Genomic DNA, 24701 nt, shown 5'->3' with positions numbered 1-24701 from the left:
CATCAAATTAGAGAAGCTTTCCGTCATTACTTTTTGAAACAGGTTTTCTTTTCTTTTTTTTTTTTAATTTTAATCATTGTTCAAGTACAGTTTTCTCCCCCCTACTCCCATTCCAGCCCACCCACCCAACCCTCCCCTTTCTCCCCATTACCCCCCACCCCTAGTTTTTGTCCATGTGTCCTCCAAATTTGTTCCTGTAATCCCCACCCATTCCCCCCTGAAATTCCCTCTTCTCTCCCCTCTGGCCACTGTCAGACTATCCCCTATTTCAGTGTCTTTGGTTATATTTTGCTAGTTTTGTTTTGTTTTGTTTTGTTTTGTTGTTTAGATTCCTGTCAAAGGTGATATCATGTGGCATTTGTCCCTCACTGCCTGGCTTGTTTCACTTAGCATAATGCTTTCCAGCTCCATCCATGCTGTTGCAAAGGGTATGAGCTCCTTCTTTCTTTCTGCTACATAGAATTCCATTGTGTAAATGTACCATAGTTTTTTGATCCATTCATTTACTGATGGGCATCTAGGTTGCTTCCAGCACCTAGCTATTGTAAATTGTGCTGCTATGAACATCGGGGTGCAAAGGTTCTTTTGTGTTGGTGTTTTAGTGTTCTTAGGATAGAGTCCCAGCAGTGGAATTGCTGGGTCAAAAGGCAGATCCATTTTTAGTTTTCTGAGGAAGTTCCAAACTGCTTTCCATAGTGGTTGTACCAGTCTGCAGTCCCACCAACAGTGCACTAGGGACCCCCTTTCTCTACATCCTCTCCAACACTTGTTTGTTGCTTTGTTTATGATGGCCATTCTGACTGGTGTGAAGTGGTATCTCATTGTGGTTTTAATCTGCATCTCTCTGATGGCTAGCGATATTGAGCATCGCTTCATGTGTCTTTGGATTTTCTGTATGTCCTCCTTGGAGAAGTGTCTGTTCAAGTCTTGTGCCCATTTTTTAATTGGGTTACTTGTCTTCTTAGAGTGGAGTCGTGTAAGTTCTTTATATATTTTGGAGATTAAACCCTTGTCTGAGGTATCATTGGCAAATATGTTTTCCCATACATTTGGTTCTCTTTTTATTTTGATACTGTTTTCCTTAGCTGTGCAAAAGCTTTCAATTTTGATGAGGTCCCATTTGTTTATTCTGTCTTTTATGTCCCTTGCTCTAGGAGACAAGTCAGTAAAAAAGTTTCTGCGTGAAATATCTGAGATTTTCCTACCTACGTTCTCTTCTAGGACTTTAATGGTGTCACGCTTTATATTTAAGTCTTTTATCCACTTTGAATCTATTTTTGTATAAGGTGTAAGTTGGTGCTCAAGTTTCATTTTTTTGCATGTAGCTGTGCAGTTCTCCCAACACCATTTGTTGAAGAGGCTATTTTTATTCCATTTTATGTTGCTGCTTCCTTTGTCAAATATTAATTGACCGGAGAGGCTTGGGTTTATTTCTGGGCTCTCTGTTCTGTTCCATTGGTCTATGTGCCTGTTTTTATGCCAGTACCAGGCTTGAAACAGGTTTTCTGTCTCTCGCTCTTCTTCTTCTCCTTCTGGTATCTGTATTATATGTATATTATTACGTTTTATATTGTCTTGCATTTCTCTTAATCCCTCTTCATTCTTTCTGAGCCTCTTTTCCTTTTCTTGCTGTTTCTGGGTGTTTTTTTCTACTTTTTCTTCCAGTTCACTAATACGGTCTTCTGCTTCATTGATCCTGCTTTTGATTCCCCTCTACTATGTTCTTCAGTTCACAAATTGTATTATCCATTTCCTCTTGGCCCTTGTTGATAGTTTCTATTTCCTTTTTCATGTTGATATAGTTTGCAGTGAGATTGTTGTAGCTTCCCTGTAGTTTCTGGTAGCTCATTGTGAGTTCATTTAGCTTCCTGACAATCATTGTTTTGAACTCAATATCTGATAGTTGAGTTGCCTCTATTTCATTTAGTATTCTTTTTGAGGCTCCCTCCTTTCCTTTCATTTGGGGATTGTTTCTTTGTCTTCTCATTGTTCATGAGACTCTTCTTTTATTGTCTGTTTCTTAAATTGATCTGATCTGTTCTAGCTCCCTGGGTTTATGGTGTGAACTTCTGTGGTAGAATACCTGTGAGATTCAGTGGTGCAGTCTCCTTCATGTATCCTGATGTTCACAACTTCCCCCTACTCTTCTTTGTGATCAGTTGGAAGAGTAAGGCAACATGGTTTAAGACAGCGAGGCAGTATTCTATGATATTTACAGTAGCAGCCAGTAGAGAAGAGATGGGAGATCCTTTGGCTACGTATAGTGTTAACCGTGATCTTCCACCCCATTAGCCATGTTTTAGAAAGGATGGAAAGAAGATAAGACTCTTATTGGGGAGGAAAGGTTTGTTAGTTGGCTCTAGAATGCTGTGAGGCTCTGGGAGGTCTGATTCTGAAGTAGTGTGGGAATAAAGATTAGTAAAGAGTAGTAGTGTGTAAAAGAATAGAGACAACCCCACAATAATATAGTTCAGGAAATTGCGATGTGGGCTGAGATCAGGGAGGGGTGTTGCGTAGTATTTACAATTGTATGTACGAGGTCTTATTTACAGTAATAATGATGCAACAATCATGTGGCAGAATCTATGAGACCTAGATAACAATAATAAGGAGTATAGAACTTTGAAGAGTTGTACTAATGGAGCACAAATAAAGGACAGTAAATTATCAACATACTGTGAATGAGATAAGAGGGGGAACCTATCTAACAACAGTATAACCAGCCAAGCAAAGAAGATTATACAGAAAGAAAAAGAATGCCAAAACACTATTAAAATAATAAATGTCAGAAAAGTGAGAAAAAGATAATACAAATTTGCAGTAACTTGCAGGCTCAAAAAAAAAAGGGGGGGGGGAAAGGAGAAGATAGAATGCAGGAGAGATAAATGTGGAGTGGAAGGAATAGCACTAGGATGAAAGGAAGAGAAACATAAGGAATTGAGAGATATAAAAGTAGTAAGAATTAAAAACTAAAAAGTTACTTAAAAAACAAGATAAAATCAAACAATCGAACAACAGCAGCCAACCCCTCCCCCAACCCCACCAAAACCCCCCCCCTGTTGGTTTGTAACTGGCCAAACCAGTTTTTATGGTCTTGCTGGCTTCAGCAGGCTGAGGGGCAATTGAAATGCTTTTCTCTCTTCCCAGTCAGAACTCAGTCAGTCTCTGGAGCCCTCTCCCCACAGCCGATCTGAAACTTTCCCTCAGGACTCTGGGTGTGGGTATTGGCGCTCCCAAGCATGTTCTCCAGAGCTCACTGCTGCAGTCTCCTGGGATCCGGGGCCTCTGCAGAGCCCCCGAGTCTTTTCCCGGTTCACGGTGCAATGTCCATGGATCACAAGGGGTCTCGCCCTTCCCCCAAATTTCACCACAGCAGGCTCTGTGTTCTTGCAAAGCACCCTCATCTTTTCCAGATTCACGGTGTAAGCTCTGGAGATCTCAAGGGGTTGCATCCTTCCCTGAATTTCCCTGCTGCGGGCTGCAGGAACCCAAGAAGTACCGAGTCTTTTCCGGGTTCACAGTGTGAGAGTTGGGAATACTGAAGGAGCGCGTGCTCCCTCCATTTCACCACTGCAGGCTCCAGAAACCTGTGCCCTTTCCTTGCTCGGGGCAGTGGGATCTGGGTCTTCCACAGAACCATACTCTCACTGTGTTGGGGGCGAGGGCTCGCCGTTGGTCGTGCAGACTGGGGCATTCACTGCTGCAGTCTCCATAGTCCATTCCAGGACTATGCGTGGGTGCTAGCAGCAGCTGTATGATTGTCTCTCAGTCTTAGTCCCCTCTCTGTGCCTTCAAGCAACAAGTCCTCCCCTGGTGCTAATCAATCCTTGTTGTCCGGGTAGGAAGAGGTGACTCCCTTCTCCTGGGTGCCCTGAGGCAAACCCGGGAGCATGGGGCCTAGGGGGCTGCAACCACCCTGGTCCCCATCCTAATCCCTGGGGCCTTATTATCCTTAAGCAGTCTCCTTACCGTCTGGTTTTTCAATGTCTGCTATAATTTTTGATGTCCTGCTTTCGTAAATGTTGCGATATCATAGGCCCCTTGCTCTGCTCCTCCACAGATCTGCAAGTTTTCAAACTCCTTTCTTTTCATGCTCTGTTCTGTCCTCCACACAGATCTGTGGAGAGTGGAGCCCAGGGAGCCAGAGGAGGGAGAAAAACAATGACGAGTCACCTTGCTGGCCTACAGGCTGCTCCCTGACTCTTGCTCCTGATTCCTTTCCCTCTGTGCTCCCACAGCAGCCAGCTACTGGAAGGGCTTCCCACTTTCCTGTCAGGGGAAACTCCTGAATAAATCCTTCTCCTTACTGTTTTCCCAGGGAAAAAGAAGCTAAGTTATCAGAAGGTATGGAAACCATGATGTGCTGCAGGACGGTGCCATAGGTGCAGGGACAAAAGCAAACATAATTCTCCAGCTTCCTAGGTCCTTTACTGCCTTTAATTATAAAGTCATTTCCAGCCCCACCATTCTGTGACTCTTTCATGGTAATCCTACTTCATGAATCATTTAATTGGCCTTAACATTTCTGTGCCTCAATTTCTCACCTGCAAACTGAGAATAACATCTACCTCATAGGCTTATTATGGGGAGTAAATGATTTAAATATGTAAAGTATATAAAGTAGTACCTGCCACATAGAAAGTGTTATATAAGTATAGCTATTATTATAATTATTATTAGTCATATTACTAAAAAGACCATATTATGTTGTTTTAAGACTACAGGGTCTAGAGTCAGGCAAAGCTAGGGTGGAGTCCTATAAAGATGAGTGACCTTTATGTGGCAAAGGACCTGGGAAAGTGGCTTTACCATTTGGAGCCTCAGTTTCTTTATCTGTAAAATAGGTATAATAATGATAATACCAACTTCATAGAACTGTTGTGAATTAAATGAGAAACTGAATAAAACTACTAAATGAACTTCACAGTACCTAGCACAATTACTTCATGCTTCTGGCTGGAGATCAGATTTAGGACAGTCTCTAAGGAAGCAGGTGGGACACCGATGAATAGTTGTGACCTTAGAGTGACTAAATTAAGACAGACTATTCCATAGGAAGAGTGTCTGCTCTTGATTGGACAATAGAAAGACTTGGAGCAGGACTCCTGGTTCATTCCCAGGCCTCCCCAGTGTCAGAAGTGGGATGGTTGTTGTGTCAGGGGGGATGGTGGAATCTGGGCCCTGCCTGGGTTTCTCACACTGGGAATGAGCAGACATACTGCCAGACCTGGGAAGGGCAGGCATCTGCCTCTGTTGGTGGAATATCCAGGGTGGTTGAACGCAGTGGCAGGTTGGGGAGAGCAAGATAAACATCATGCCCTCTAGAGGCTTCTGTGACCAGCAAATCTCTTAGGTCCCCTGTGATATGCTCTCAGTGTTCTCTATTCCTTGCCTTTATAGCTCTCATCACAATTGTAAACATGCAATTTTTAAGTGTGTATTGGATATTTGTCTCCCCCACTAAAGTGTAAGTTCCCTGAGTGTACAGACTAAGTCTGAATGGCTCACCATGGAATCCTAGGGCTTGGAACAACACCTAGCATGTAGTCAGTGCTTAACAACTTCTTGATGATTGAATAATAACAGTAGCTGGATCTTATTTATCTTCTATTTTGTATCACCCATTATACTAGGCTCTTGATGTACGAGGTCTGTGCAGACAGTATCCAGCCATGCAATACCATTTAATTGTAACCCATTTAAACATCATAATACTCTTATGAGGTATTTATTGATATGATCCCTGTTTTACAGATGAGGAAACTGAAGTACAGAGAGGTTAAGTAACTTGCCCAAGGTCACACAGCCATCAGCTGGTGAAGCTAGAATTCAAACCAGGCAGTTTAGCTCTACAGTCTATGCTTTCAGCTGCCGTGCTATACTGACTCTTCAAAGGAATGAATGCATGAACCACATTAAGTATTTGTAATGTATACTGCATTTAGACAAATGAATTTTGAGGGAAGGAGTGAATGGAGTGACTCCTGTAGATTAGGCTGCATTGTAGTGATGAGCACAAACCTGCTTTTCTGAGGAAGGATAGGAAACCCAGGAAGGGCTTTTTGGAAAAGTCTCTTTCTTATTGCCCACACCTTTCCCAATCAGGGGCTGAAGGGTACTGAATGCACTTAGGGGTGTCTAATATGCTGTGATTCCTGACTTCCTCTCTCTAGGGTTAAGGAAGTGCATGGATACAGGAACTTCTAAATTCCCTGTCCTGGTCTCTGCCTTCTTCCAGACCTCCTGTGTTTTTTCTAGGTGCTTCTAGCCCCTGCAGATGAAGTAGGGTGGAAGGATTGCTTTGTCATTGCAGGAAGGGTTCCTGCCACATGGGTCCTCCCAGCTGTGTCCCCTTCTTGTCTGATATCCCTTCACCCCCCTCAGCATTTCTATTTCCAGCTGTTTGGTTCCTGGAATGTCCTGCTCTCTTTTCTGGCCATACCTACATCTCCCGCAGTCACCTCCTGCTCATGTACTAGCCTCCTTTCCCAGGAGCCTTCCTTTTGTGTCTGATGAGCAAACACAAGGAACATGACCTCTGCTGTCCTATTGGCAGCCAGCTCTAGCTCCTCCCATGGGATTCCTGTCCTCCTGGGAGGGGTATATTTCAGCACAGTCTTGCAGCTCTTAGCACTGCTGATTCTGTTGGCCATGATTGGAGTGTGATAAGCACACAGAGCCAGGTTTATAGGCTACCTGGTCTGGTCTGTGACACAGAAGTATTATGTCATGGAGAAGTGACTTGAGATCTTACTTTCAGGGACAGTATGGCTTGTGGAAATTCTTTGTTCACTTACTATGAGTGGGGGCTAATCTCCAAGGGACATATGAGAAGGACACAGTAGGGCACTAAACTACCTTCTAAGTGGGAGTAGGGAGAGTAGGGATGAGATTAGTTTTCTGCAGAGCTTTGGCTTTGATAAATGAGAATGCAAGTTTGGGGCCAGAACTGAATTGCTCAGGACAGTGGAGGGAGGTATGACTCTATCCTTCAGAGCTCTTCTCTGACCTCTGCCCCAGACTATACCTCAGGGCTCAGTCTCATCTCCAAACCAGCAGGGAACAAACCTTCTAAGAACATCACTGTGAATATTCTCTGGCTCTGGCTGAAGGAAGAAAGCTGAAGGCTGTTGATAGTGAAACAGGATACCAGTATTCTGGTCTCAGCTTTATTATTAATACAAGTTACATCTTATATGTACAAGCCTCATGTCTCCACTTAAAATATGAGGATGAGATGGGACTTTGACTATGTGACTATTAAAGACACTTCCAACTTTAGGATTTCAGAAGATAGAGCTATTTGGGAAGCTCCTGGGGCTTTAAAACAAAAACTTACCCCTGGGACTATGAATTAAAAAGACTAGAAAGGAAAGTACCACTTTGTAGTTGGCACAATGCCATGAGCTTCACATATTTATCTCATTTAATCCTCACTAGAACTCTATTCTTCTTCTTTTTCTTTTTAACAGAAGAAACTAGGGCTTACAAAGACCTAAGTATTGCTCAAGGTCACACAAGTATTAGAGGTAGAGACAAAAATCTGAAGTTGGGGTGTGTAACTCAAAATCCGAAGTTGGGGTGCAATGCTTAGGGACAGAACAGGGTGTGGGGCGAGGAGGGTGGGCTAGGGGTGGGCAGGCATTTGGTGGTTGCTATAGTGAGGGAGAGATTAGTCCAGGGATGGAGACTGTCGTATTGTAGGGACATTAACTCCTGGGGAGGAAGGAGGAAAGTCCAGCAGAAGAGTAAGTAGCAAGCATGGGAGGTGAAGGCAGGCAAGAGGACTATGTAGCAGCTGAGGGAGGCTATCCCCAGGATCCCAGGAAAGGGAATATTGTGGGGGTCTGCTGCTTGGCCCCTAGAAATATGACAGCATGTCTGGGAGGGGTGTCATATCCTGTGGGCTGCTGACTAGAGGAATGCCCATGGCCTACCTGCCTTCACTCTCCCTCCAGGTACCTGGGGCATGCCTCATACCACACCCATGCACAGGCATGCTCTGTCTTCTTTTGTCACATAGGTCATCACAGACACAAGCAGACCTTTGCCCTGGCACACTCTGACAGCACTTCATCTCCTGGTGCTCTCCTGTTCACAGCCCCACCCATATCTGGTATGTGTGTGTGAGTGTGTGTGGTGGGGGGGCCCTTGGCCTACATCATGCCCTAATGTCTGTTGGCCTCTCCTGGGTTTGCACAAACACATTCACAATCTGATAGTCTTTCTGTTGTATTGCTTACACACACACACACACACACACACACACACACACACACAGTTGTCTCCTTGCTTCTCACCTACTTGTTTACTGGTCCTTTCCTTCAACCCATGTGTACAACTCTGGGTCCCAGAGAACCCCATTAATGTTAACAGGCTAGCTCTCCTCTAGTTTTTCTTCTCACTGCTCATTTTGCAGGTTCTCCCAGCCCAGTACTGGCTGGCAGGCTCCTCCTTTAGTTTAGTTCTCAAATGTTGAGATGCTAGGAGACTTCCACTTTATTTAGAATCTGTCTACACTTTCATTATTCCAATTAAAATCTTTCTGTGTATTTGTATGCACAGACATCCTACATGCTAATGTTCAGGCATACACATACCACCCCTTACTGTCCCAATGCAGCTTAGCTACTCTGTGTTTGCTATGAACTCTCTAATTCATCTGGGCTCTAGGCCCCTTCTCAGAGTGGAAGCTACAGGCAGCAGAGTGTATATGTATGTGCGTGTGCATGCACACACACATTTCACACCATTCTGAGGAGCATCTCTGGCTTGAAATGTGCCTCCAGATGACAGACAGTGACTCAGGAACTCACCAGCCTCTCCATCCATCCCTTATGAGAAAATACCTGAAAACTCAGGCTTATTCTTGCTGCTCTCCTTTCTTGACTTCAAAGAAGAAAAGGGAAGTAGGAGAATCCCAGGAAGGGATGTGGAATGAGCAGAGACCCTGGAATGTCAGAGCTGGCAGGGACTACCCTACTCTAGTTGACAGGTTTCCAAACATTTTACTTAAAGCATGGGGCTTTGGGTCTGACCAACTCTTATGTGAAAACAAATGAAACCAATTAGAGCTGAACTGATGAGAGTAGAATGGGTGGGGGCTGGTGGTTGCCACTCCTATGTGCCCCTTGAGTGATCTTACAGCCTTTTGGGCTTTGACAAATACAGCTTAAAAGCCATTCATCTAGCCCACTGCTTCTCCAGTGTGGTGACGGCACCAGAAGCTGCAGCATTGCCTGCAGATTTATTAGAAATGCAACTTCTCACGTCTCACCCTGGACCAGCTAAATCAGAATTCTGAGGGTGGGCACAGAAGTCTATGCCTAAGTCCTCCAGGTGACTCTGATACAAGTTGCTCCTTGAGAAATACTGGACTAGGACAACCACCTTGCTTTACAGATGAGGAGGTAAGGCCTAGAGCAGGGTGCATCTTACTGAAGGTCTCAGAAAGTGGTGTTATTATCAGACTGAGACTATAGGCCAGATGGCTTGTCTATAAGAGTCCATATGTGAAGTGTGGAGTATTCCTGTCTTGGTGCCCCTCTTTCCCCTAGGCTGTCATGAACATGAAGGGACAGGCTAGGATGGAGCTCTTTTCCTGCAAGAAGGCTGTACTGAGTGGTAGCCACTGAGGGCAGCCCTTGGTCTGCACATGAGGAGTAGTGTGCATAAAGGCCCCATTGAGGGCAGAGACTTGGGTCATGGCTGGTACATCTAAGGAGTCTTCTTGGAAGAACTAGACTCTGGGAGACAAGACTTTAGGAAACAGAGAGGTGTTTGAGCCCAGATGGTTGTGAGGAAGTGGGGAGGGCAAGCTGGGTATAGAGGAGGAGATCTCAGAGGTCCCAGTCTGGAAGCATACTGGCAGGGAAGGGGTGGCATGGACTAGGGTGTGTCTATGTGTGTGTGTGTGTGTGTGTAAAGGAGTGCAAGTAATCAGCTCTCCAGCCCTGCTGCCAATCTTGCTATCAGTTCCCTAGAAGCCTGGAGACTTCTCTGATAGATTAGGGGGCAGTTAACATTTCCCGCTAATTAGTTACTGCCTGATACCTGTGAAGGAGGAGAGGGAGACTGGAGCCAGGCAGCTTTGAAAGGCAGTACTGCTCCTTGACAAAACCAGTCTGGGGAGGTTTCAAAGACAACTTCTGAGCTGTCGGCATGTTTCATGTTCATTAGATCCTGTCTTACCAGGCTCCAAAGACAAACAGAGGGATTTAAGTGTTTTCTTTCCTTTTTGGAGACATTTCATTCCGAGCTATGAGTTTTCAGCTCGGGAGGAGGCAGAGTTGGGTGAGCTCCTTGCTCCTCCAAATCCACAGCCTAAGTAGAGCCTAGCTCTGTCCTTTCTGCACACTGAAAGCTTCCCAGGGCTCTCCAAAAGCCCTGTACCAAGCCCCCCACCTTAGGGCTGGGTGAACAAGTGCCCATGACTGGCTGGGGGGTGGATAATAGGAGGTACAGTCCAGGTACAGCTGGACTTTAAGCTCTGTGAGAACAGGACCCAGAATTCTTATTTGTCATTATCTCCCCAGCAGCTAGGTGCTCAATAAATGTTTACTGAATGAGTGAGTGAAAGCCTGAATCAGTGTACTGGTATTGGCCTTTGGCCTCAGATCTATTTCTTACCTTTCTCTGCCCTGTAGTTTTCTAGGGAACTACATTTCCCAGGCTCCCTTACCTATAGGCTTTTGGATTGGTTCAGCTAATCAGAGCCACTGGAAAAAACAGGTGGCACTTGGGAGGAGGGAGGAAGCAAGGGTATTCCCTTCTGTGTTTCCAGTCAGATCTTTGCAGCTTGTGTGTCTCCTCTGGCTCTCGACCAACAGACATGGCTCAGCTCCTGCTCCCTCTGGCAGGTCTGTGGTGGTTCCAACTTCAGTCTGGTGGCCTCAGCCCAGGAACACTACCTCCTCCTTACAGCCCCAGGAAGGTGACAGCTTCCAGTCATTGCCAATCTCTTGGTTGTCCTACCTCTTTTGTCACCTGTAGGTCCAAATCACTGATTTAAATCCCTTGGCTCAAAAGGCCTAGAGTGGTTTTTGTTTTCTTTGTGAACTCAGTGGGATGTGTGAGTGAATGTGCTACTTATTCCCTTCAGAAAGAAGACTGTATGAGCAGCAGATCTGAGCAAGTTTGATCTGCATGAGACCTGGAGTCATACAGGGAGCCTTGTTCTGGTCAGGACACCCCTTCTCACCCCCAAGGTCTATGCAGTAGCATGTACATGCTAGTGAAGCCCAGGGGATATCTCCCTCTTAGCCCAGCATTGTTTATCCCTGCTAAACTTGACTTTGCTCCATGAGCCAGAGATAAACACCAAGAAACAGCAAGGTACAAAGAGGAAAAAGCCACCTATTGGCTGCTAGACCCCATGTGGCTTTTCTAGTCTTTGTCTCTGTGAAGGCCACAATGACCCTCTTCGATAGATCAGGTTATCCCCTTTTTAAGGAGAAGAAGACTGAGAGTCTAAGAGCTCAAGTGACCTCTGCTCTTTCACAGCCACAGTCACTCATCTCTATCCATTTGCTGCACTTTTATGCCTCTTTTTACTTACCTGCCCATCCCCATGGTTCCTTCTCACTTTAAACACTCACAGTCCCTTCACCAGTATCCAAACTGGTCTGCCTGTTCCCAAGTTTACCTTCTTCCAAGGCATTCTCCACACCCCAGCCACGGCCGTTTTCTAAAACAAATTGAACCACATATGCACTGCTTAAAAACCCAGCCAGAACTCCTTATTGCTTAAGGAATGAGGCCTAATCTCCTAAGCAAGGCAGTCAAGGCCCTCTAAGATCTGGTCTAGTACTTCTTCTAGCCATGTCCCTTTTCTCCTTCGCCACTCACACTCACCCATAATTCAACCTCATAAAGCCAGTTAGTTTCTTCAACACAGCTGGTAGGTCATACCTCTGTGCCTTTTCCAGGGCTGTGCTCTCAGCTTTGAGCAATTCTATCCCTGACACCTACCTATACCCTCATCTTCCTAGGAAGTTTCTGTCCTTTCTTTAAGACCTGGTTTCAGCACCTCCCCCTCTCAAAGAACACCTTTCCTAGCTCTCCTGCTCCAGGTGAGGCTCTTGTCTCTGCTTTCAACACACCCTTTGTCTTCTTGTTCCTGTTGCACTTATCACCTTTTGTTGCAACCACCTGTTCACATTTTCCCCTGCCCCCGCCCCACCTCCTAAACCATAGTTCCTTGGGGGAAGGAACTATTTTATCCATACATTTATTTAAAATGCACACTGAGCACTAACTTTATGCCAAGTTCTGAGCCAGATGATGGGATACTTAGTCTGTGTCACAGAGCATGTGGTCTAGGGTGAAAAAGAAAAGCCATCACACCAGTGACCATAATGATAAAGGAATGCACCAATATATATTTAATTATAGATTATGCAGGAAGAGTAAAGGGTGTGATATCCTTAGTGTCTGGTAGTAGAAGGTATTTTTTAAAATTGTTTTATTGTTCTTCAAGTACAGTTGTCTGCATTTACCCCCCACCCCAGCCATCCCCACCTGCCTCCCCTGATTCCACCCCTTCCCCCCTTGGTTTTGTTCATGAGTCCTTTATAGTTGTTTCTGAAAACCCTTCCCTCCTTTCCCCCCATTATTCCCTCCCACCTCCCCTCTGGTTACTTTCAAATTGTTCTTAATTTCAATATCTCTGGTTATATTTTGCTTGCTTGTTTGCTTTGTTGATTAGGTTTCACTTAAGAGATCATATGGTATGTGTCTTTCACCACCTGGCTTATTTCACTTAGGATAATGCTCTCCAGTTCCGTCCATGCTGTCACAAAAGGTAGGAGCTCCTAGAAGGTATTTAATAAATGCTGATCTTCTCTCCCTGCCCCAGCCTGACACCAGGATGTGATTATTGCTGCATTTATAGTACTGCTTTCACAGTGGACCTGTTGACTCATGGTGATCTTTAAGTTCCCTAAGAGAGGGACTTTGTCTCTTCAATTCATGTTTCCAAAGCCTGGCACATAGAAGGTATATGATAAATATGATTTAAGTTAAAAATGGAATTGTATCCCTCGGTGTGACTTGAGATGGCTTTACTCTCTGGAGGAACTCAGACTACTGGGCAGTGGGGCCAGAGCTCTGGACACAGTTGCCCTTCCTTTTCCTAAACACACCCACCACTGTGGCCATGGAACACAGGAAAAGAAGAGTCCTTTAAAATCTGTTACTTACTATCTGTGTGACCTTGAGCAAGTCATATGGCTTCTCTGAGTCTTAATCTCTTTACCTGTAAAGTAGAGATAATAATAGTACCTATGTCACCAGTTTGCTTTGGGGAAGTTTAAGTTAATACACAGAGAGTGTTAGAGCTATGCCTGGCATAGAGTAGGTGCTCTGTAAATCTGCACTATTTTATTATTATTATTTATGTGATTATTACCACCATTCCTACTGTAGGTTCCCAGTAAATGTGTTACTGTCATCTGTATCCCACACATGGCCCAGTCCTCTCTGGCCTGGAATATGACTAGAGTCCTATCCTTTCCTCTTGCTAAGAAATTGTGGATAACTGGAGCTTGATTAAGCATGTGTGACTGGGCTGTGATTAGTTGCTGCTGTGAGTCAGCTGAGGGCCAGGGTGGGAAAGAGACCGAAGGGAATGGAGAGAGAACGGAGCAAAAGGCTTCTGGTTTCTGTGGCTGTATTTCCAGGCTCAACCAACTGATTTTGTTCAACAACTGCGGGGGACAGGGTGAATAATTCTTCAGTTCCTCCAAATTCCTCTAGTAGGTCTCACCAGACACTCCACCCTAGTACCCAGTGCTGTGGTTCTCTAGTTATATAATTCATTTATTCATTCAGCAAATACAGGGGTGGGCAGAAGTAGGTTTACATTTGTGAGTATGTGAAACAGTTAATAAAGCTATTGTAATAATCATAATTTGCATGTCTTTGTCTATACGAACAACTGTAAACCTACTTTTGCCCACTCCATGTTGTTCACTTACCACTTCCAGGCATTGTCCTAAGTGCTTGGGTGGTGTAGTGAACAACATGGACATAGATCATTGACTCCATGTAACATACAGACTTGGGGGGGGTGAGCATGGAGAAGTAAATAGAGATTAAAATATGCTGTGATATCTGCCACCATAGGGAGCAGCATACAGGAGACCCCAGCAAGAGCTGGCTTCTCCCTTCCCTTGGTGTCCTGTCCTGCATAGCCTCCACTCATGTGTTGAGGGGACGTGATTTCCTTACCTATCTATTTTGCCCATCAACTGTAGGCAACCCTAGGGCATGGATAATGTGACATCATTCTCTATACTTCCAGCTCTTTGTGCAGTGCTCAGAATATAGCAGGTGTTCAAAGAATTGGTTGTTTGGTTGATCCCAACTCAGGAAGCAACTGCCTGCATGGACCCCTAGAAGAAGTGATTGGTTGAAGTTGCACAGTTCTGATTGTACCAGGAAGCCTCCATCCTATTGTTTGAAATAGAATTCCAGGAACTCTTTTATAAGGGCTGGCTTAGTTGGTGGAAATACAGTGCAAGCAGGCAGTTCAGTGCAAAGACAGGTATTTCAGAACAGGCTTCTCCATGAAGTTCAATTTGTGTAAGAGGCCCTCATGCAGAAATGCTTGCTGGGCTCTATTTTTTACAATTTCAGCCCAGTTAGCCACCAGGAGCCCTTCTTAGTAGATATCTATTTTTTCTTCTAAGGGTTCACAATGCCTAGCCCTACCACACCTTGCTCATACTGCCACAGACTCTACACTCATCTCTCCATACCTTTGAATGATCTTTGTTTAGCATTTTCTTTTCAATGAATTTCCCCATATATATCATTTGTTTCCCACAAGAACCCTATGCTGTAGGCATATGATTTCCCCCATTTATAAAGATACTGAAGGGGAGGTTAAGTAGCTTGCCTAAAGAGAGTGTCCCAGCTGGGATGAGGTCTAGTTTCCTTACTTCCAGGGCTCTTTCTATCATACCAAACTGTCTTTCTTTACAGGCCTCAGTTGTACCAGTGAATCTGTCTTCTCCCTGCCCCTCTTCCAGTCTTTTCCTGCCCTTCTCTTTGCCCCAACTGACTTAAAGGTCCAGGAGAGTCCAACTCTCTTACCATCCTGTGCTGGTGTATGGACAAGCCTGCTCCTGCAATGAAAATCTGTGAAAACAGTGGGGTGTGGAGCCCTTCCATACCTGGCCCTCACCCCCTGGGCCTGGGGGTAGAGATGGCTGGGAAAGTGTATGCCAGAGGTGCCAGGAAGAAAATGCCATATTCAGTTATCATGACATAGAATATTTATGCTGTTACAGAGGCCTGGGTGTCACATTGCATCAAGTGGGCTCTTAGAGCCTACTCCCTCTAGCCAAGAGATCAGCTGCCTGCCTCTCTTTCCTTTTCTTCTGCTGGATGCCATGCTTGGGGGCATTCCTGACCTTTGGGGATAGAGTTTGGATCTCCTGGATGCCTGGCCTTCAGGAGGTACCACTTCTTAGGAACTCAGTGTTCAACTAGGGGCAGAAAGCTTTGACCCCTCAACAGTTCCATCTGGCCCTCCCAGGGGGCCAGGCTCCTGTTTCCTGGTTTGATGGGGAGAGTTCATGCTTTAAGGATCCATTAGTAAGGTAATGCTCAATTCAGAGGGGGTGTTCAGCAGAGTGTAGGTACAAGAGTAGAGTGCACAGGGGAAGAACCTTGGGCCTTTCTTCCCAAAATGAGAAGAACTGTTAGGAGGGTACCCTTCCTGCCTTGTTCATCTTCAGTTTTATCTATGTAGCTCTCTCCCATCCCCTTTGTACACATCATTTGGTTCAGGATGGCTGACTAGGTAGCAAGTGTTAACAGAAAGGTTACATGTCTACTCTCTAAAAGAAGAACATGTTTTTGGAGGGGAGCATGTGATTCTCTGGTGTACCCAGCACGAAAAGTCAGAAGTAGGGGGATAGAAGTGGGCTTCAGAGTATAGGGGCTCAGTTGTGTCCATCCCTCTCCTGCTAAGGCCTTCCTAACTATCCCTTCAGGGTCTGGCCTGAGCCTTTCCAGCTCCATTACCCCACACCTCCTCTTTGCTCACCCATGCTGTAGTCTTCCCAGGGCTCTAACTGCCTGCAACCTTACCCCCGCCCCCCACCCCATTGCAGCCATTAGGATGCTGACACCCTTAAGTGCTGACCATGTCTTCTCCCTGCTCCACATCATTTAGTAGCTCCCCATTGCTAATAGGACCACATTGGCTCATCATGGTTCAGTCTTGCTGCCCTCTGTACCCTGTTTCATCCTAATCCTGATGCTAACGCTGTGTCCTGGCTGTGTAAACCAGTGCAGTCCAGGACACACTATGGACCTTGCACTCATCTTGGACCTTGGTGCATGCTGACCCCTTTCTTATAGGACTGAATGTTACTCCTTCATGTAGAAAGACTCTACTCATCCTTCGCATCTCCTCTCAAGATCTACCTCATTGTGAGGCCTCCTCTGGCCTCTTTTCCTGTGAAATGCCACCTAATGGAACATACGTCTCCATTGTAATTATTATCTGTTTATATTTCTGCCTGACTCTTGACAGTGAGCAACTGAGTGTTGAGACAAAGTCTTAATCACCTCAGGACATTGGTGATATTTTAAAATGTTCATAAAATGCTTGAATTAATAAAGAAAATCAATGACTAGTGCTCAAGGAGTCTTTCCTATCCTCTGTTCCCTCCCAATGTCCCCAACACCTCCCAAGGGACAGGGGAAGCAGGGCTCAGGGCCCACAGTCCAGGATGCCCACAGAGGGAAACCAGATGCTGGGATCCCAGGAAAAGAAGAGAATTTTCAAAAGCCTCCCCCAGTCCTCCTCTCCTCTCATTTTTCTGAGATATCCCCCTGGACAGCACTCTATCAAATTTCTGGCATTCAAAGCTAAATCCAGCCTCAGCACCAGCATGTTAAGCCAGTCTCAGGAGCTGCTTTTGCCATAGTACAATAAACCTCAGTCGGCTTCAAACTAGGTCAGCAGGCCCTGCTGCTGGTGGAGGAGCCAGCAGTGGCTGCCTGACTGCCTGGCTGTGAGATTGCCCCTTTTGGATGATAAAAGCAAGAAGGCTGCTGATGTTAGGGAGCTGTATTTGGGGATGCAGTGGAACAGGGGGTAGAGGAGAAGGTCTAAAAATGATTTTCTTGCTTCACTTTCATCACTAAGAGAATTATTCATTTTCATTTATTTATTTAACAAACATTAATTCTGTGCTTGCCTTGTGCCAAGCACTGTACTAGGTGCTGGAGTAAAAAAAGAAGAGGTTTTTGACAAGAGATGGAGGCAGACACATAACCAGCCATAGTCAGATGAGCCAGAGTAATGTCAGTGTTCATACTGGATGCCCTAGGCTGCCCAGGGAAGATGATAGTTGAGAGGTGGAGATTAGAGAGCCATCATGTCCTGAGGGCCAGCTGCTTACACTTCTGCAGGAATCAGAACATCCCATACCTACCAGTGCTCTAGACCCAATCCCCATATCCCAGAGGCAGCCTCTCTACCTGCATGTCTACCACCCTGGTCCAAGGCAGCCTCTCTACCTGCATGTCTACCACCCTGGTCCGAGCATTCTCCTCTTACCTGGTGGTTGCAATTGCTTTTTAATGGGGCTCCCATTTGCAGTTTATTCTCCTTATACAGCAGAAATAATCTTTGTATATGTATTATTTTTAGTAGGTAAAACATGCCCATTGTACAAAAGAAAATGATTTAGAAATATAAGGATCAGATCATGTCACTCCTGTGTTTAGGATCTATCCAATAACTTCTCATTTACTTAGAACAAAACCCAAAATCCTTGCCTGGCCTACAAAGCTCTCCCTAAGGTAGGATCTGCTTGATTCTCTGAACCCACTTTGCATTCCCTCTCCCAACACTGAAGCATTCTGTTCCACAGATATTTCAGTCTCCTTCTCACCTCCTGAGGCCTATATATATATGTTGTTTCCTCTGCAGTGCTTTTCCCAGACCTCCAGTTAGCTGCTTCTTCTCATCAATTTGAGCTCAGCTTAATGTCACCTCCTCAGAGATGACTTCCTGATTACTAATCGAAAGTAGCCATGAGACACTCTATCCTACCACTGTAGTTTTAAAAATAGTTTTATTGAGACATAATGGACACACAATAAAATACACATATTTAAAATGCTTGGCTTAAAGACAAACAGAGAATCTTAAAGGCATCAGGGGAAAAACAGGAAGTAACATACAAGAGAGCCCAATAAGACCAGAAGCTAACTTCTCAATGGAAACGCTTCAAGCCAGAAGGAAATGGCAAGAAATATTCCAAGTAATGAAAACCAAGGGCCTCCACTCGAGACTACTCTATTTAGTAAGGCTCTCAATTAAAATGGAAGGCCAAATAAGGAGCTTCCAGGACAAAAGAAACCTCAAAAAATATACCTCCTTCAAAGCCACTCTGCAAAAGATGCTAAGGGTCTGTTTTAAGGACAGGAAGAAAAACAGTGAGAGAGGGAGGAACACAGGTATGAAAAAATGACAATGAATAAGTACCTATCAATAGTAACCTTAAATATAAATGGATTACATGTCCCAATTAAAAGGCATAGAATAGCTGAATGGATAAGATATCATGACTACACATATGCTGCCTACAAGAGACCCACCTTAGAACAAAAGGTGTACACAGACTAAAAGTGAAGGGTTGAAAACAAATATTCCAGGAAAATGGATAGGAAAAAAAAAGCCAGGGTAGCATATTCATATCAGACAAAATAGACTTCAAAAAAAAAAAAAGAGCCATAAAAAGAGCCCCAGAAGGTAACTTCATAATACTCAAAGGAAGAATGAATCAAGAAGACATAAACATTGTAAATGTATACATATACATTTTACAACATAATAGGAGCACACAAATACATAAAGAAAATCTTGAAGGACTTCAAGAAAGATATTGACAGCAACACAATTATACTAGGGGAATTTAACACCCCACTGTCAAAAATGGATAGATCTTCCAGACAAAATATCAACAAAGATATCGTGGCATCGAACAATGTCTTACATCAAATGGACTTAACTGATATAGAGCCTTTCCTCCCAAAGAAGCAAAATACACATTCCTTTCTTTTCTTTTTAAAGTATTTTTTATTTATTTTATTTTTTAAAAAATTTAATTTCAATTGTTGTTGCAGTACAATTTTCTATCTTTTACTCCTATCCCAGCCCACCCACCCAGCCCTCCCCTCCACCCTCCCACTTACATCTGCCTCTAATTTTTTTTTCCATGTGTCCTTTATACTTGTTCCTGTAAACCCTTCCCCTTTTCTCCTGAAATTCCCCTGAAATTCCCTCTCTTCTCCCCTCTGAACACCGTTAGTCTGTTCTCTATTTCAGTGTCTTTGGTTATATTTTGCTTGTTTCCTTGTTTTGTTTAGGTTCCTGTTAAAGGTTAGATCATATGGTATTTGTCATTCACCACCTGGCTTACTTCACTTAGCATAATGCTCTCCAGTTCCATCCATGCTGTCACAAAGGTAGGAGCTCCTTCTTTCTTTCTGCTGCATAGAATTCCATTGTGTAAATGTACCATAGTTTTTTGATCCATTCATTTACTGATAGGCATCTAGGTTGCTTCCAGCACTTAGCTACTGTAAATTGTGCTTCTGTGAACATTGGGGTACACAGGTTCTTTTGGATCGGTGTTTCAAGGTTCTTAGGATATAATCCTAGCAGTGGAATTGCTGGGTCAAAAGGCAGATCCATTTTTAGTTTCCTGAGAAAATTCCATACTGTTTTCCATAGTGGTTGTACCAGTCTGCAATCCCACCAACAGTGCACTAGGATCTGCTTTTCTCCAAAACCTCTCCAATACTTGTTGTTTGTTGCTTTTCTTATGATGGCCATTCTGACTGCTGTAAAGTGGTATCTCATTGTGGTTTTAATTTACATCTCTCTAATAGCTAGTGATACTGAGCATCTTTTCATGTGTCTCTGGATCCTCTGTATGTCCTCCTTGGAGAAGTGTCTGTTCAAGTCCTTTGCCCATTTTTTAATTGGGTTGATTGTCTTCTTAGAGTGGAGTTGTGTAAGTTCTTTATATATTTTGAAGATTATACCCTTGTCTCAGTTATCATTGGCAAATATTGTTTCCCATACAGTTGGTTCTCTTTTTATTTTAATACTTTTTCTTTAGCTGTGCAGAAGCTTTTTATTTTGATGAGGTCCCATATGTTTATTCTTTTCTTTATGTCCCTTGCTCTGGGGGATGTATCAGTAAAAATGTTGCTGCATGAAATATCTGAGATTTTCCTGCCTGTGTTCTCCTTTAGGACTTTAATACTGACATGACTAATATTTAAGTCTTTTTTCCACCTTGAGTTTATTTTTGTGTGTGGTGGAAGTTTGTGCTCGAGTTTCACTTTTTTGCAAGTAGCGGTCCAGTTCTCCCAACAGCATTTGTGGAAGAGACTGTTTTTACTCCATTTTATATTACTGCCCCCTTTGTCAAATATTAATTGACCGTAGAGACTTGGGTTTATTTCTGGGCTCTCTGTTCTGTTCCATTGGTCCATGTGCCTGTTTTCATGCCAGTACCAGGCTGTTTTGATTATAGTGGCCTTGTAATACAGTTTGGTGTCAGGTATTGTGATCCCTCCTACTTTGCTTTTCTATCTCAAAATTGCAGCAACTATTTGGGGTCATTTATGGTTCCATATAAATTTTTGAAGTGTTTGTTCTATGTCTGTGAAATATGCTATTGGTACTTTAATAGGTATTGCATTGAATCTGTAAATTGCTTTGAGTAGTATGGACATTTTGATGATGCTAATTGTTCCAATACATGAACACAGTATTTGTTTCCATTTCTTTGTGTCTTCCTTCATTTCTTTCTTCAGTGTTGCATAGTTTTCTACATTCAAGTCTTTTACCTCCTTGGTTAGATTTATTCCTAGGTATTTCATTTTTCCTTTTGCTATATTAAATGGGATTTTTTTTCTTGATTTCTGCTTCTGCTGTTTAATTGATGGTGTACAGAAATGCTTTTGATTCCTGGATATTGACTTTGTATCCCACTGTTTTCCCCAATTTGTTTATTAGGTCAAGCAGTTTTTTGGTGGAGTCTATAGGATTTTCTATGTACACCATTGTGTCATCTGCAAACAATGACAGTTTTGTTTTTTCCTTTCCGACTTGGATGCCTTTTATTTCCTTTTCTTGTCTGATCACTGTGGCTAAAACTTCCAACACTATATTGAATAGAAGTGGTAAAAGCGGACAACCTTGTCTTGTTCTTGATCTTAGTGGAAAAGATTTTAGTTTTTGCCTATTGAGTATGATGTTGGCTACAGGTTTCTCATATATGGACTTTATTATGTTGAGGACTGCTCCCTCTATTCCCACTTTCCTGAGTGTTTTTATCAAAAATGGGTGCGGCACCTCATCAAATGCTTTTTCTGCATCTATTGATATGATCATGTGATTTTTGTCTTTGCTTTTATTTATGTGATATATTACATTTACTCATTTGCGAATATTGAACCATCCTTGCATCCCTGGGATGAGCCCCACTTGGTCATCATGCATGATCTATTTAATGTATTGTTGGATACGGTTTGCCAATATTTTGTTGAGTACTTTAGCATCTGTGTTCATCAGTGATATTGGCCTGAAGTTTTCTTTCTTTCTTGTGTCTTTATCTGGTTTTGGGATTAGGATGATGCTAGCTTCATAAAAAGAGTTTGGAAGTCTTCCATCATTTTGGATTTTTTGGATTAGTCTGTGAAGGATATGGGTTAGCTTTTTTTTTTTTTTTAAGTGCTTTGTAGAATTCTCCTGTGAAACCACCTGGTCCCAGCTTTTGTGTGTGGAAGTTTTTTGATTACTGCTTCAATTTCATCTGCTGTTATTGGTCTGTTCAGGCTTTCTGCTTCTTTTTCATTGAATTTTGGAAGATTATGTTTTTCTATAAATTTGTCCATTTCACCTAGGTTTTCAAATTTCTTGACATATAGTTCTTCATAGTAATTTCTTACAATCCTTTTTATTTTTGTGGTGTCATTTGTAATCTCTCCTCTTTCATTTCTGATTGTGTTTATTTGGATCCTTTATCGTATTTTTCTTGAGGAGCCTGCTTAAGCAGGCTTGTTGATTTTGTTTATCTTTTCAAAGAACGACCTCCTGGATTTATTGATCCTTAGAATTGTGCTTTTAATCTTTATGTCATTTAATTCTTCTCTGATCTTGATTATTTCCTTCCTTCTACTTGCTTCTGGAATGTCTTTGTTGTTGTTCCGCAAATTCTTGTAGATGTAGGGTTAGGTTGTTTGTTTGAAATGTTTCTATCTTTTTTAGGTATGCCTGTATCGCTATGAACTTCCCTCTTAGGATTGCCTGTATTGTGTCCCATAAGTTTTGGGTTGTTGTGAGTTTATTTTCCTTTGTTTCCACAGACTTTTTGATTTCTTCCCTTATTTCATTCTTGACCCATTCATCATTTAATAGCATGCTATTCAATCTTCATGATTTTGAGTGTTTTGGGTTTCTTCCCTTGGGGTTGGTTCCTAATTTCAGTCCCTTGTGGTCAGAGAAAATGCTAGGTATAATTTCAATTTTCTTGAATTTGTTGAGACTTGTTTTGTGTCCTATCATGTAGTCTATCTTTGAAAATATTCCATGTGCATTGGAAAAGAATGTGCATTTTGTTTCTTTGGGATGAAGGACTGTATATATGTCAGTTAAGTCCATTTCCTCTAGGGCATTGTTCAATGCCACAATATCTTTGTTGATATTTTGTTTGGAAGATCTGCTCATTTTTGACAGTGGGGTGTTAAAATCCCCCACTATAATTGTGTTGCTGTCAATATCTTTCTTGAAGTCCTCTAAGATTATCTTTCTGTATTTGAGTGCTCCTATGTTGGGTGCATATATATTTACAATGTTTATGTCTTCTTGGAGGATTCTTCCCTTGAGTTCTATGAAGTGACCTCCTGGGGTTCTTTTTATGGCCCTTTTTTGAAGTCTATTTTGTCTGATATGGGTATGCTACCCTGGCTTTTTTTTCCTGTTTATTTGTTTGGAAAATTTGTTTCCAGCCCTTCACTTTCAGTTGTGCAGGTCTTTTATCCTGAGGTGGGTCTCTTGTAGGGAGCATATGTGTGGGTCATGCTTTCTTATCCATTCAGCTATTGTATGTCTTTTGATTGGGGTATTTAATCCATTTATGTTTAAGGTTATTACTGATAGGTACTTATTCATTGCCATTTTTGTACCTGTGTTCCTCTCCCCCCCCCTCTTCCTTCCTTTCCTTAAAGTAGGCCCTTTAGCCATCTCTTTAGAGCTGGTGGAGGTGTATTCCTTTAGACATCTTTTGTCTGGGAAGCTTCTTATTTGGCCTTTGTCTTGATTGAGAGCCTTGCTGGGTAAAGTAGCCTTGGTTGCAGGCCTCTGGCTCTCATTACTTGGAATATTTCTTGCCATCCTCTTCTGGCTTGGAGTGTTTCCATCGAGAAGTCAGCTGCTAACCTTATTGGGGCCCCTTGTATATTACTTCCTGTTTCACCCTTGCTGCTGTTAAGACTCTCTCTTTGTCTTGGTATTTTGCCATTTTAATTATGATATGTCTTGAAGTGGGCCTCTTTGGGTTTCTCTTGTTGGGTCTCTCTGTGTTTTCTGGATTTGTGTCACTTTTTCTCTCATCAAATTAGGGAAGTTTTCCATCATTACTTTTTGAAATATGTTTTCTATCCCTTGCTCTTCTTCTCCTCCTTCTGGTATCCCTATTATATGGATATTATATGTTTCATATTGTCTTGCATTTCTCTTAATTCCTCTTCATTCTTTTGAGCCTGTTTTCCTTTCTTGTTCTTTCTGGGTGTTTTTTTTCTACTTTGTCCTCTAGCTCTCTAATCTGATCTTCTGCTTCATCAATCCTGCTTTTCATTCCTTCTACTGTATTCTTCAGTTCAGAAATTGTATCCTTCTTTTCCTCTTGGCCCTTGTTGAGAGTTTCTATTTCCTTTTTCATGTTGATATAATTTGCAGTGAGATCGTTGTAGCTTCCCTGTAGTTTCTGGTAGCTCATTGTGAGTTCATTCAGGTTTCTGATAATCATTGTTTTGAACTCAATATTTGATAGCTGAGTTGCCTCTATTTCATTTAGCATTCTTTCTGAGGCTTCCTCCTTTCCCTTTATTTGGGTATTGTTTCTTCTCATTGTTCATGAGACTCTTCTTGTTAGCCTCAGTTTCTTAAATTCACCTGTTCTGGCTCCCTGGGTTTATGGTGTGAACTTCTGTGGTAGAATACCTGTGAGATTCAGTGGTGCAGTTTCCTTGATCTCCGAGCTCACTGTTCTTGGGCTGTTATTTAAGTAGGCTCTCTGTTTGTCTTTGGGTTTTGATTTTTTGTTGGGTGTTTCTTTTGTGGTTTCTTTTCACCAGATGTTTAAATGAGGGTCACTCTGTCTACTACCTCTTGTATTTTGTTGTCCTGGTGAGGGCAAGTTGTGTTTCAGCTGGTTCTTCCATGTGTGCAAGGTTTTGAGGATTCTCTCTTGCTCTTGTTCAGTTGTTTGTACTGGGTAGTGTCTCTACCGTTTAGTTGTATTTCCAGATGGATCCTGGATTGAGGTTTGTGTGGTTTCCACTCCCTTCTTCACTTTCTTCTGTTTTTATCTGTTAGTGGTTCCTTTGTTGTTGGGTTTCCTCTTCCAGTAGGCATCCTAGTGTTCACCGCTTCCACC

The sequence above is a fragment of the Phyllostomus discolor genome, chromosome 6, assembly GCF_004126475.2.
Source record: "Phyllostomus discolor isolate MPI-MPIP mPhyDis1 chromosome 6, mPhyDis1.pri.v3, whole genome shotgun sequence".
In the NCBI taxonomy this organism is placed as follows: Eukaryota; Metazoa; Chordata; class Mammalia; order Chiroptera; family Phyllostomidae; genus Phyllostomus; species Phyllostomus discolor.
The sequence above is the reverse complement of the archived record's forward strand: the minus strand, read 5'-3'. Positions refer to the sequence as shown.